Below are 13,253 nucleotides of genomic sequence, written 5' to 3'. Positions count from 1 at the left end.
TCAACTATAATTGACTTCCATGAATTCAAATTCAATCTTCAACTCTGACACGATGAAGTGTAAAAGGAATTATTATTATTATTATTGTCACAAAAAAACACCTTGCATAAAGAACTAAAATCCAACCTAACAAAGTCAACCCCCTATGAACAGTTAACCTAACTAATTTCTAACAAATACTGAACGGATTAAAAACAAGTGAACAGTATTATTATCACATGTTAGGCCAATAATAACAATTTTAAATAAATAAATAAATAAATAAACAAATAATTCATAAACTGCAATTAAAACCATACCCTAGCAAATCACCATTCTAATTACTGTACAATTTATAAACAGTTAACCTAACGAATTCCTAACAATATTGAACAGATGAAAAGCAAGTGAACAGTATTATTATTATCAATCACATTTTAAACAACAAATAATTCATAAACTGCAATTAAAACTACATTGATAGAGATCTCAACGTAAATACAGAACATAAATAAAATTAAATAAAATAAACATAATTATGACGTCATCATACAATCTCATTCCGAACGAACTCACCGGACGTCTCCGTCTTCTCTAACTTCACCGAAACCTAAACCGAACAACAAAAACCGGCAAAATTAAACCGGAAATTACGAATCTCGTGACGTATCACCGCCACATTCTCTCGTAGCGCGGAGATCGGACAGTTAAAGCTTTGAAAACCGACACCGGCAGCTGTTACCGGTGCGTATTGTTGCTGACGTCACGAATTGTTAACCGAAGTGGAACTTATTCCGGTAAATAAGCGGTTTACCGGCGACACAAGAGCAGTTTTCTGGCGGAGAGAGAGAGAGAATGAAAGAGGAAACTGAAAAAGAAAAAAGAAGAGAGAGAAGACAGGTTACATGTGTATATATATAAATTATTTTTTGCCATAATTGATAATATTGTAACTTGTAAGCACTTTATTATTATTATTATTTTTTACTTTTAATTAATGCTTACCTTTTTTTTAGTGGAATAGATAACGAATACAGTCTAGCTATCTGGGTAACTTAATGGTAAAAGATACGTCTGCAATCGCTGACAGCACTGAGTAATCCAAGTCCACTTTCTCCTGTTTCGGAAAAATGTCCGTCGCTTGAAATCCTACACCGATAAAACTCGGTTGGAATCGGATTTGAACTTGAGACCTTACGGTCTCTAGCCCAATTCTTCAATTCTCAATTGTTGTCCGTTTACCTGTCTCTTTATTGTTGTCTGTTTACCTATCTCTTTATTGTAATCAAATTCTTTTATTTGAATGAAAATTTTTAAAAAAGTCTGATACCAATTGAGTTAAAGCCTATCGCGAATAATATTGTAGGTTGTAAGCACTTTATTATGATTTTTAATTTTTAATTAATACTTTTTATTTTCTGAAAATATGAATAAGAAAGTGAATAATAATAATAATAATAATAATAATAATAATAAAGGAAATGGGTGGTTAGTTGTTAGGCTTGTTCAACCAAACGCACCCTTTGTTGCCGCCTCGAAACGCGTCGTTTTGATGCTTGGGGTTTTTATTCCCAAAATACCCTCCAACAAGGGAAGCATATTATTCATTATAAAATAAATATAAAAAAATAACATTTATAGTTAGGCTACAACAACTTATCCCCTGAAATCGTATATTGGTAGAGATTGTGTGCATTAAGTTTGTTTGTGAGATAAACTGATAACGGTTATTGGTTAGGGATGAGTAGAAGTTTGGTGTTATTTATATTTTCACCAAATAATTTGATAAAACATTGCAAATGCATACTCGTGATCATACACAACAAAAGACACCTGATTTAGTGTTTTTGACAAATTATTACGATGGTTGCTTTGTCTAACCTCACATGTCACTTTATACATGTTGGTATTACGCCGTTTTTCCTTATCATAAGCCGAGAGCATAACAATGAGTTGAAATACCAGCTATACAATGGAGATACGTTATGCTTGACGCAAACAACCATTTGATTCAACATGTGTAACTTGTTGTGACACACGTATACTTACTCTTCTACTGCATTCTTTAGTGCTATAGTCAGTATATTGTTTAATATTCTTTTCTTAACACTTATTAGTCACACATCTATTGCTTGACCCTTACATTCATTCATATTGCCATGTCATTGACTTACCATGCAAAGACACGTGTAAATATCAAATGTAGTTTTATCAACTTTAACACCATACAGTGTAAGGTTGTACTCATGTTGTATTAAGAAACTAATAACATGGCAAAAATGATTGGAAATAATCACTTTACCAAAGTAAAGTTAATACGTTGTCAGAACTAGAGTTGTGCATGGGTTTTTTCAATTTTACATATAGTCTTGGTTCGGTTGTCGATCCTTGCCGGATTTACATCTTGGTTTATATAGTTAGGTTTGAAAAAAATGTGTTTCATTATAATGAACTTCGACATGTAACTTTAGGCCTAAATATAATATTAGTCACTTGTTAATGACCTCTGACATGTAACTTTGGACATAAATATACTATTAATCACTTATAGATGAACTTTAACATGAAACCTTTAAACCAATATGATGAATTTATGTTAAGTCCAACAATAAACGTTTAAAAAAGTTTGTACGACTTGGTTCAGTTTAGGAATGAGGTATAACCAAAACCAGATCATCGTTCATTGGTTAGGATTGTATTTTGGTGCCGTTTTTTTTTTTTTTTTTTTTGTCTATATCAATTTTGATTATCTTGATCAATTTTTGCTATCAGTTATTTACATTATGTTGATTTGACACTTTATAATTTGCTTTATCTGAGTATTTTTTTGCCGAGTTCTTACATATTTTTCCGAAGTAAATGCAATACATCTATCTCTGCTCCAGTATGAAGGTTATGTTATGTCATTAACATAAGTTAAAGCATTATTATGATCATAACACCGTGCAACGGCCCTAATAGGGTCAAGGGTTTGACCCATTATGGGGTATGGCTGTATGAGGGGAAACGCCCCAGTTAGGGCTGCATTGCCCGGCTATGTGTGAAAATAATCAGATTGTGTCTTAGTTGTATTCTACAAAAAAAAGTATTAAATTGATATGCATAGTGAAAAGTTGCATGAAAAGATATTTAAGTTACTATAATTAAGTAACAAGTTGCTATCACTTGGTAACAACTTGGTGACTAAGGGTCGGTGGTCGTTGAAGGTCAACAGTGACTTTGTTTTACGATAGCAACTTAGTTCAACGACAGCTACTTGTCTACCATTATCCAAGGAGTTGAGTAGCAATAAAGATGCTAACATACTACATCTTGTACTTTGTTAGGATATTAGAATTTTGGTGGCTATTGAGTTTGATACCGAATGGCTGTAACTCGTAATATTGTAATAGTTACACTTAAGTGTCATAATTGTTTGTGAAACGTTGTGACGTTTCACTTTAATAAGCGTGTTGGTTACCTATGTAAAGAATTTGTCTGGTCAAATTTCAGCATCGAGTTACACTTCAAATCATCCAAAAAAAATGACTTTTGCTATATGAAAGTTATCCTGCCTTATATGGTTATTGATTTCACGATATGCGAAATATTTTAATAAGAAAAATGAACTTTACAACCTTACAGGATTCGGGAAGAACATCCAGGCTATAAGAAATTCACATTTTCATACAATGAAGTTACCAAAATAACTATATCAACTTATTATGGAAAGAGGATGTCATGTTATTCAAGGTTGTTTTGTTAAAGAAATGACTCATCATCGACAATATATTCATTAACTCTACCTATGACCAATCTATTTTATTTACTTTGTCGTCAACATATATTCAACAATATATTTTATTTACTTTAGAAAAAGACTGTCCCGTTTACATCATCAATATAATAAATGTTTAAATGGCGCATCACCAAGTATAATATAATACATGGAAATGGAAAAGGACATATAATATCAATCAACTCTTTTTCAAAGTATACCAGTAATTTTAAAAGAAATGACATACAATAGCAAACGACTATATTAAAACTTAGATAAGATTAGATAGTTTTATAATTAGATTAGATAGTTTTATAAATTAGGAAAATACATAAGTAAATTTAAGGTGGAGGGGTGCTCCATTACACCAACCCATTAGCTTACCCAGTATTTTGAAAACCGTTTTTTTAACCTTACTAGCTTGAACATAAAAACGATACAACTGGTTGTGTTGGACAGTTCCACCGAGTTGATCATTTAAACCTATAAAACAATTTAAAATTTCATGATTTCACAATAAAAAATAACCAAAAGTTAATTCCTAATAAAAAAATAAAATTAAAAATTAATTCAAAAGTCATTTGATGGCAACATTGGGAGCAATTTGATTTGATGGTAAATTAATCAAAGACCGCTAGGTTAAAACCAAGGTTACAAAAGTCGCTAGGCGGATCCTATTCGGCCAACTAGGGAGTTGGGTGTACTCGAAGTACTCGGACATGGTAAATATAAAGAAAATTAATTTTTGGATATTATATATACGTCAAATATTATAAGTTTACTAATATTTATATTAAAAAATTGGTGAATATCAGTATAAATAAGAGAGATACAATTTTAAATGATAAATTATTCTAAAAACTACTAATCATTAGTTAAAAAAAATGGTATTTGCCCTTTAATATTATAGAAATACGAATTATGCTTTATTTTTATAAATCATAATCAACCCAAGTTCACCGACTAGATGTGATTCTGACCGAGGTTGACGACCATTGATCAATTCTTAGTAACTATGCGGAATTAAAGAAACTCGTATCGGCAACATACTTTGTAGCAAGTATTCAGGAAGTACTCGGCCTTGTAAACCTACTTTTATAACATTGGTTAAAACTTAAAATCACGAAATAAATGGTTCGTGGATGATCGTTAAAAGTCTTTGATCTAAAGTCTAAATCCAAAATTTTACCTTGGGTTTATATTGATACGGCGATACAAACCAGTATTACCAGTAATTTTGACGGTTCAAGCTATAAAAAGTTCACACAGCTAACCGTGCTAAAATATACAGAGATAATGAGCAGCAACCGGTAACCAATATTATCAGTCGTTAAAGCATTCACATTCAATTCCCACCATATATCCATATATATCATATAATTACACTAAAAATCGATACAGTTTCTATTTCATTTTCAATTAAATAATACGCATTTATACTTTTATCGTTATCATTTCTTTCTCCTTCACTCACAACCACTTTATGAAAAATTAAAATATTATACGGTGTGAATAGTAAAACCCCAAATTTAATTTTTTTCGTATAAAATTTTCTCTCTCCATAACTCAAAACCACTTATAACCATACTATATAATTTATAAATTTCCCTCACACATTTTTAAGGAATATGTTAGAGAATTCTTTTTAGAACATTCCCAATTTATTCTCCATCGCCATCTCTAAAATTACACAAAAAATCAGTGCATTTTCTCTCATCTTTTAAATTAAATAATATTTTTTACGTCTTTAACATTACCTTTTCTCTTTCCTCTACTCACAACCACTTTAAAAAATGTTAAAAAAATTTAGAGTGTACACAATGTTTCTTTAAATTTAACCATGAACACTAAATTTTTCTCTCTGCTCTACTCACGACCACTCAAAATCATACTCTAAAAACTTGAGAATACACTTACATAAATTTGAAGAACGAACGCTCTTATAAACCGGTTTTTAAAACATTGACCTTACCCGATTATGGTACCTGTGGTCCCCGCCTACCCTAATAGACTAAAGTGTTTTAAGTTAGAGGGGTATTTTCGACTTTTCAAGATGCTTATCCTGGAAACGGTGGGTTCCCTAAACGTGGTAAGACGGACAACTCAGAAATGAAAGGATCTGCATCGTCGTTAGACACGTGGCAGACGATGAGGGTGTCTGTCAGTTTCTAGTTGGGTGTATATTAACTGGCGGGTGGGTTTTGTTTTTTTCGCGGCATATATCAAAAGGGTAACATTAACATAGGCATCCACGCCACTACTTTATTTTCTTATTATTATTATTTATTATTTAATTCATAAACTTTTGTAATACTACTAGATTTATTATGATTATTTTGTTCTAGTTGTATTTTATTTTGTAGTTTGGTACTTTGGTGGTTGAACCAGACATAATGCTTTATTGTTGTGAAATAGATAAACTTAAAATGTAATTTTATTATTATATTTATGCAAACAAGTAATGTTGCTAAAGATGAAATAACAAAACGTTAATTATAGAGTTGATTACATGAATGTTTTTTAAGATTCATATTGTATGTTCGTTATTAGGATTTAAACAATTATATAGAGTAAAAGCCCGTGCCATGATTATTGCTTTATTTATTTCCGCTTTCGTTTTCACGTGTTTATTCTGATGATGTGTTGTTTGCATTGTGTCACTTTTCCTAACAATTGCTCCCAAATTATCCAAATTGCAATTATTTTCTAAATCAATAACACCAATAAACTTTAGGTGTTAACTAATTCACTAGTGTAAGGGGTCGATGCAAACAACTTTTGGCAACTAATTTTTCTTTTCTTTCTTTTTTTGAAAAAAAGATATTAGACAACAAGATAACGAAATAACAAATAAGCAACAATTAATAGATTGGTTTTATTTTTATCATTCAACCTACTTATGTAACTTAATAACTTGCTGAGTTAACTTAAAGCTAATAAACTTAAGGCTCAAAATATTTGTTTGAAGATCGCGGTGATATAGCCATGCTTTCTTTGGTTGTTAAAACCCATGGTAAACTTCACTATTCATTATCAATTTTTAATTTATTTTATTTTTATTTTTTTCATTTTATGTATATAATATATGCATTCTACTAGTTCATATTTGTGTGCATAATTTTGACAATTTACTAGGCTTGTAGGATCCCGAATCTGATGAAACACACGACGGGGATGCACCTTATGCGTTCTGATGAATAGGCAATGGATGGCTTGATCTCGGTAGTTTGTAACTTTCTACTGATGGAGGGAAATATATGCTTAACTTATGTCTTGTCCCCTAAGTATAGTACAATATAAACTAAGGATGTTGTTGATCTTGCATTGTTGCGCCTAGGGATCATGTAGCAATCTATTATTGAATAGGTGAAGAATGTAATTAATAAGAACTAAAATGAGAGCCACCAACAAGGCGACAACCTCCAAACAACTACATTAACTTATCTTCTGCTTTTAAAATATTTTGATTTATACAAATTCTCATTCTGTTGTGTGTTACTTAATGACATCAATCTAGCTGATAGTGGTATCGTAATAGTAGACGCGTTGTTTTTCGTTCCCTTGCACAACACCAAAACTTTGTCGATGCTATTTTATCATTGTGAATTGTGAATAGAGAAGTATGTTAATAATGATAATTTAAACAAGCATGTGAGTAGTCATGTAATTATTCTCAATCCTTTTTATCTTTTTTGCTCACCCGCTTTATGTTGTTGATCTTGTTGAGCTTAAAGAAAAATGCTACTTAAATTGTTCTGTTTTGACAAGAACGTGTTTTGGCATGTTACCCATCCGACACTACTCGTTTGTTTTTACTTATTGCCATTAAATATTTGAGCTGGATAAAAACTTGATTTACTTGACAAGTACTTAACTAAAAGCTTAAAAGTTTTTATAATCTGACCATTTTAGTTTCATAAAAATAATTGGGAGCATGATATAACTTAGTTGTATTCCGCTTCATCCGTCAAAATAAATAAATAAATAAAAGTTTATTGGATTTTAATAATCCCTATTTAATGGTATTGGCTGATAATTATCCCTATTCATTTTATAGCCATTGGCGGTCCCAAATTTAAAAAAGTTGGCCTCCAATGGTCCCCCGTTAAAAATGACTTAACGACGTTATACTTTTATCCGAATTTCAACTAATGTTTTAGGGTTTTTGATCGGAAGAAGGATACGAGTCGATTGGTGTAAAACTTAGCTCGAAACGTTGATCCAAACGGCTTGATTTTTGTTAATTGTAAGTTCAAAGATCCAAATCGAAGCATTGTTTCATCATTTTAGAGCGTCGTTTCAAACAAAGTTTTACATTAGTCAACTCGTATTTTTGTTCCCATCAAAGCCCTAAAACATTAGCTTGAAATTCAAAAAAAAAGTATAACGACGTTAAGTCCTTTTTAACGAGTGACTATTGGGGGCCAACTTTTTTAAATTTAGGACCGCTGGTGACAATAAAATGAATATGAATTATTATCGTCCAATACCATTAAATAGTGATTATTAAAATCCAATAAACCATAAATAAATTGAATAAATAAAGTTCATTTCTTTATTTGCACATGGAGGGTTGACTTGCACTCGTAATAATGTACTAATGTTTTAAGTTAGTATTACTAATAAAGGGAATGAAATCTCACCAATTAAATATTTTTTCTTCTATAATTATATAAAATATATTAAAATTTACGTTCGGTATAAACGGTGCCCTTTTTATATACCACGGGCTTACTTCTTGTTTTCATTTATTTTTTTGACTTTTTCCTAATTAAATATTTTTATTACTTGTTACGACGTTTTATTTTTATCTACGTTTTAATATAAACTTTATTTTAAACTGATCCGTTGCTTCATGCATGCATGCTTACCAACCTTTCATTTTAAAAATAGATAATAAAAACTTTATTTTGAAAACAGAAGAGTTGAGGTTATATTCATATATTAAATAAAAAAGAAAAAAAAACTTGAGCAAGTTGGTATCTCAATAATTCACGGTGGATAACTGGATATAAATAAGCGCACTACATATTTTAATTTAATGGCAATTGTTAACAAATAATAAGAATATCATTTTGTAATTATAAAATTCCATTTTAATATGATTGTAACCATACAAATACAAAGTACATGACATTACGATCATTTCATCATGCAACACACAGTCATGAGCTTTGTATAGTGAAAAATGTGTACCACCTTCAATAGACTCTAATCTTACTTGAGACATAGGGTAAACAAATTAGTCGTTCAGAAAAATAAAATTTAATCATGCAATATTCCGATTTCAAAAAATTTATAAATTTGAAAATTTAGGTAGTATATAATCGCCAATCATCGGATTTTTTACTTAGAAGATAAACATTAATATGTGGTTTGATCATATTTTGTTGTGTGCATTAGCTTCGCCTTTCTTGTTCTTGTATATAGGGATTAGATTTAAGGGAAAAAGTTATGTGAGTTGTGATAGATCATACATCTTGTAGTGATCTTGTGAATGAGTTTAATGGTCCTCAAAATTTTGATGGTTCGGTAAAAAAATATTGGATTTGCTTTAGGGGTGACGGTTGAATTAATGGTAAATGGAAGTGGTGGCAATTGTTGAGGATAATAATAACCAACGATTATATTGTGGATTTTATGCAGACGAAAATGCAAACAAATGTCATCACGAACACAACGTTGAAACCAAACGATTCTGAGTCAAAAGCTTTGAGCGAGCCTCTGATACGAAAGAGTTCAATGCTTAATGAAAACCCAAGAAACACTAGATCCCGTCTTATAATGAGGACAACATATTAAAAAAAAAAAGAAAAGAAAACAAAAAAAGGAAACAAAACTAAGATACACATGACAATCAAAATTTAAATAGTTTTAAATTAATAAAAGACTGAGACGAAATCCTCCACATCCTCAACTCCTAGCCTTGTTTGGCAATGCCCAAGCTCGTGCATCCCGCCATTTTATTACACCGCCCCACACCCACATGACCTGCTATCTCCTCGTACAGTCCTATCAGATTCATCCCCAAGCGTAATCTGCATACATGCACGAGCCCAATACGACCCATAGATGCTCCTACGCCAACTTTTAGAAACATTAGTTATCTATATATTGTGTCGCATTGACTATGTTATGTAAAAGTCCCTTTAATACACTTGACATTACGCCTTGATATAATGTAAAAACCACTTTAATATGCATAAAACAACTATCCTTAATTGTTAAAAGGAAAAGTTAATTTAAACCTCAAGAAAATAATAGTTTAAATTTATACCTGTTTTATACAATTTAGCTATATTTTAAACGTCTGAATTATATATTGAATTCACTATCATTTTGTACTATAAAGAGAAAGTGATGGTTTGTTTATATACATATAAAGACTTTCTTTTTGGTCAATAGTTTTATCGTCTTCCATGGAAAGTGATTTCGTCACTAAATATTATTTTTTAAGGCAAATTTCGTTGTAGTCCGTAGGATTCAGACCCGTGACTTTTACGTGTTTGAAAGATTTTGTCTCGACGCTAAAATATCTGACTCCATAAAATGATTTCAATACATTGGAATACAAAACATAACACAACTATCTTGTTACATAATGAACAATTTATTTTTTTCTTTTTGGGTAATAAGCATACGTACAATATTTGAATAGCGAGTGTGTTACAAGTGATTTTCACTGGTTTTTCCAAGTATAATAACGTGACATGTTAATATGCGTTAAAAAAGTGGTCTTACTTTTACCCTAATACCACTTTTTAGAAATTAAATAAATATATAAGCATCCAAATAAATCGAGTGGAACTTGAGCTCGTCAAACTCAAGCTATCGAGCATGACTCATTTAACTAAACAAAGCTTAAGTTCAGCTAGTCAAGCTCAATTTTAAATCTCGAGCCCTCTCTTGTAATCATTTTGCTTATATATATAATAAATTTTATATATCTATAGTTATAAATTTTTATATATAGCATAATATGCAGTGTTTAGGCAACTTAATCATAACTATACAAAAATGAACACTTGGCTAAACTCCTAGAAAACTCTTAGAGGGTTCGTTGATGTGAGGTCTATTCCACCTAGTGGTGCTTCATCAAGGCTTAAACCCGGGAAATAAGGCATGTGAGTGGGATTCGAGCCCACGACGTCTAACGGATGAAACACTTAAATAAACCTAAGGTATAACTCCTAAGTCCTAATCAACCAACCAAAGTGAGAATAGCTATACTTATAACATATTTAATTCGTATTATACATCATAAACAATTGTTTTGTTTATAGATTCACCAACCAGTAGTCCAATATATCGACTTTGACCATATTTACAGTTCACCCACAATTGGGTTTTATGCATAACTAGTATTTACACCCCCTGCGTTGCTGCGGATGTGTAAAATCGTGTATTTACATATCCACTCCACTCAAAATCATGAAGTTACCACCACCACCGTCTTCGTTTGCATCGTGTATTTACATATCCACTCCACTCGAAAGCATGAAGTTACCACCACCACCGTCTTCGTTTGCCATCCCCTCTCCCGTAGCCAGTAACTAACGCTAACCATTAAGAAAACTGAACAAAAAGTAGACATAAAAAGTTGAACCACAGACACTCGTTGCATCGTGTCAACACACAAAAATTAGACCGAAACATAAAATATAGAAAAAACATAACTAAGTCAACTTAACATCTACGCGTTGCAATGGGGCCGTTAAACGGGAAAATAGACATAAAAACCTTCAACCACACACGTGCGTTGCAGCGCGTTAACTTGTTAAATTCAAACATAAACGTTAAACAGAAAATTTGTAAAAGATGAAAAATACAGGGGACCAAAGTTACAAATGAAAAAATGTTGACGGCTAAAACTAAAATAATATTTTGTGACATGCTTGTAAACTATGAAAAGTATAAGGACTAAAAGTAAAAAAATGAAAGATAAAAAAGAATATTATATGATACAAACTTGAATACATAATATAAAAAAGACTAATGCATAGTTCTCTTACTTTTGTTATATAAAAATAAAATTATGATTTGCAACCGTTGCAATGCTGCATACGATCCATAAAATTCCTGACCCCTCGATATCCACCAACCTCGTCCTCATGAATGTAAAAATGAAATAGAAGGATGTAGCCGGTCCAAAACTTTGAATTTACCTTTGGAAAGTAGTGTTTGGCACTATTGAACCAACATTTGTATAAGTGTCACGCTTATTTTAATTTCCTTAGATCATCCACGTTGCAATTTAAAAGGGGATGAATATACCCATAAATATGACAAGTTAACCACCTGTCATATCAAATTTACATCTATCATTTAAAAACACTTATTTTCTCTCTTCCTATAAGACCATCTCAATCCTAGGACCCATGAGTCCGTGGCCCAGGCACTGGCGGATCCAGCATACAAACGGGTGGTTTCCCGGAACCACCCGAGTTTCGAAATAATAGTGTACGGATATATAGAAGACGCGTAGGAACCACCTTATAAATTAAAAGGGAACCACCTAAAAAAAATTCCTGGATCCGCCACTGGGCCCAGATGCCTTGATTTTCTATCATTTGCTCACGGGTTATCAAGTTCTAGCAATATTTTTTTTTTTCATGTACAACTCTCCTGTTTCTCATCTTTCGTCAACAACTTATCTTCGGCTATTAATTCCATATTGAAATGTTACTATCCTGTTTTTGTGCATGGTTTTTGTTTCTTCTCAGCTTCTTTGACCCGTCACACTTTGATCACCGTTTTGATGGCCTTAAGTTGTGTGGCTAACACCTTGTCTGCAGCGTCATATGCAACTACATCACGAACTATGTTGTGAACTAACTAATTTCGGTTGATTTCTAACGTTCATTTCATTTGTTACACCATTTTTTATTAATTGATAAGAATATTGTTTCTGAAAAGTTGGAATTACAAATTTTTAAAGGTACATTCCAACTTTATTACTGATTTATTGCTACATGTAAAGTTTTGAATAACCAACGTATAAAAGTTAATAATATTAAAAACAAAGTATAAAAGTTAATAATATTAAAAACAATGACATTTAAAACTGGAAAAGCATGGTGCTGAAAACAATGTAAACAAGTGCTACTAACCCACCTCACCCAAATTAAACAATATTATCCATCTAATTTCTTTTTTCTTTATTTACTTTATATATTTCTCCCATGTCCAATCTAATGATTGGATTTTTTAAACTTTCTCTTAACAATCCATGAGTAAATCGTGGTTATTAGGATAATCTAATGACAAAAGATCGCCTCATATTTTCATGATTGCAACATATAACGTTGGGTAGTCCAAACTCACAATCTTCTGTTTTAAAGAAAATTCACTGTTTAAAGACCCAATACGATAAAACCCGGTTGTGAACAAATTCAAACTTAAATCTTTACTGTCTCTAATTCAAGTTTTCACTTCCCATTATATAACAATTAAGCTAAATGATTGGATACAAATAACTACACTTGTTTGAACCCTGTGTTATTAATTTAACGTTGGA

The 13,253-nt window shown here is 31.5% G+C and overlaps 1 pseudogene; it reads right to left on the bottom strand.

Annotated features, from left to right (window-relative positions):
* Positions 1 to 13,253, bottom strand: part of LOC143595618 (lysine-specific demethylase JMJ13-like) — a 32,041-nt pseudogene that overhangs the window by 3,973 nt on the left and 14,815 nt on the right.

This window comes from Bidens hawaiensis, unplaced genomic scaffold, assembly GCF_021521415.1.
Source record: "Bidens hawaiensis isolate Kalapana, Puna unplaced genomic scaffold, B.hawaiensis_p1.1 tig00045388_1, whole genome shotgun sequence".
NCBI lineage: Eukaryota > Viridiplantae > Streptophyta > Magnoliopsida > Asterales > Asteraceae > Bidens > Bidens hawaiensis.
This window is presented reverse-complemented; position numbering and strand designations above follow the sequence as displayed.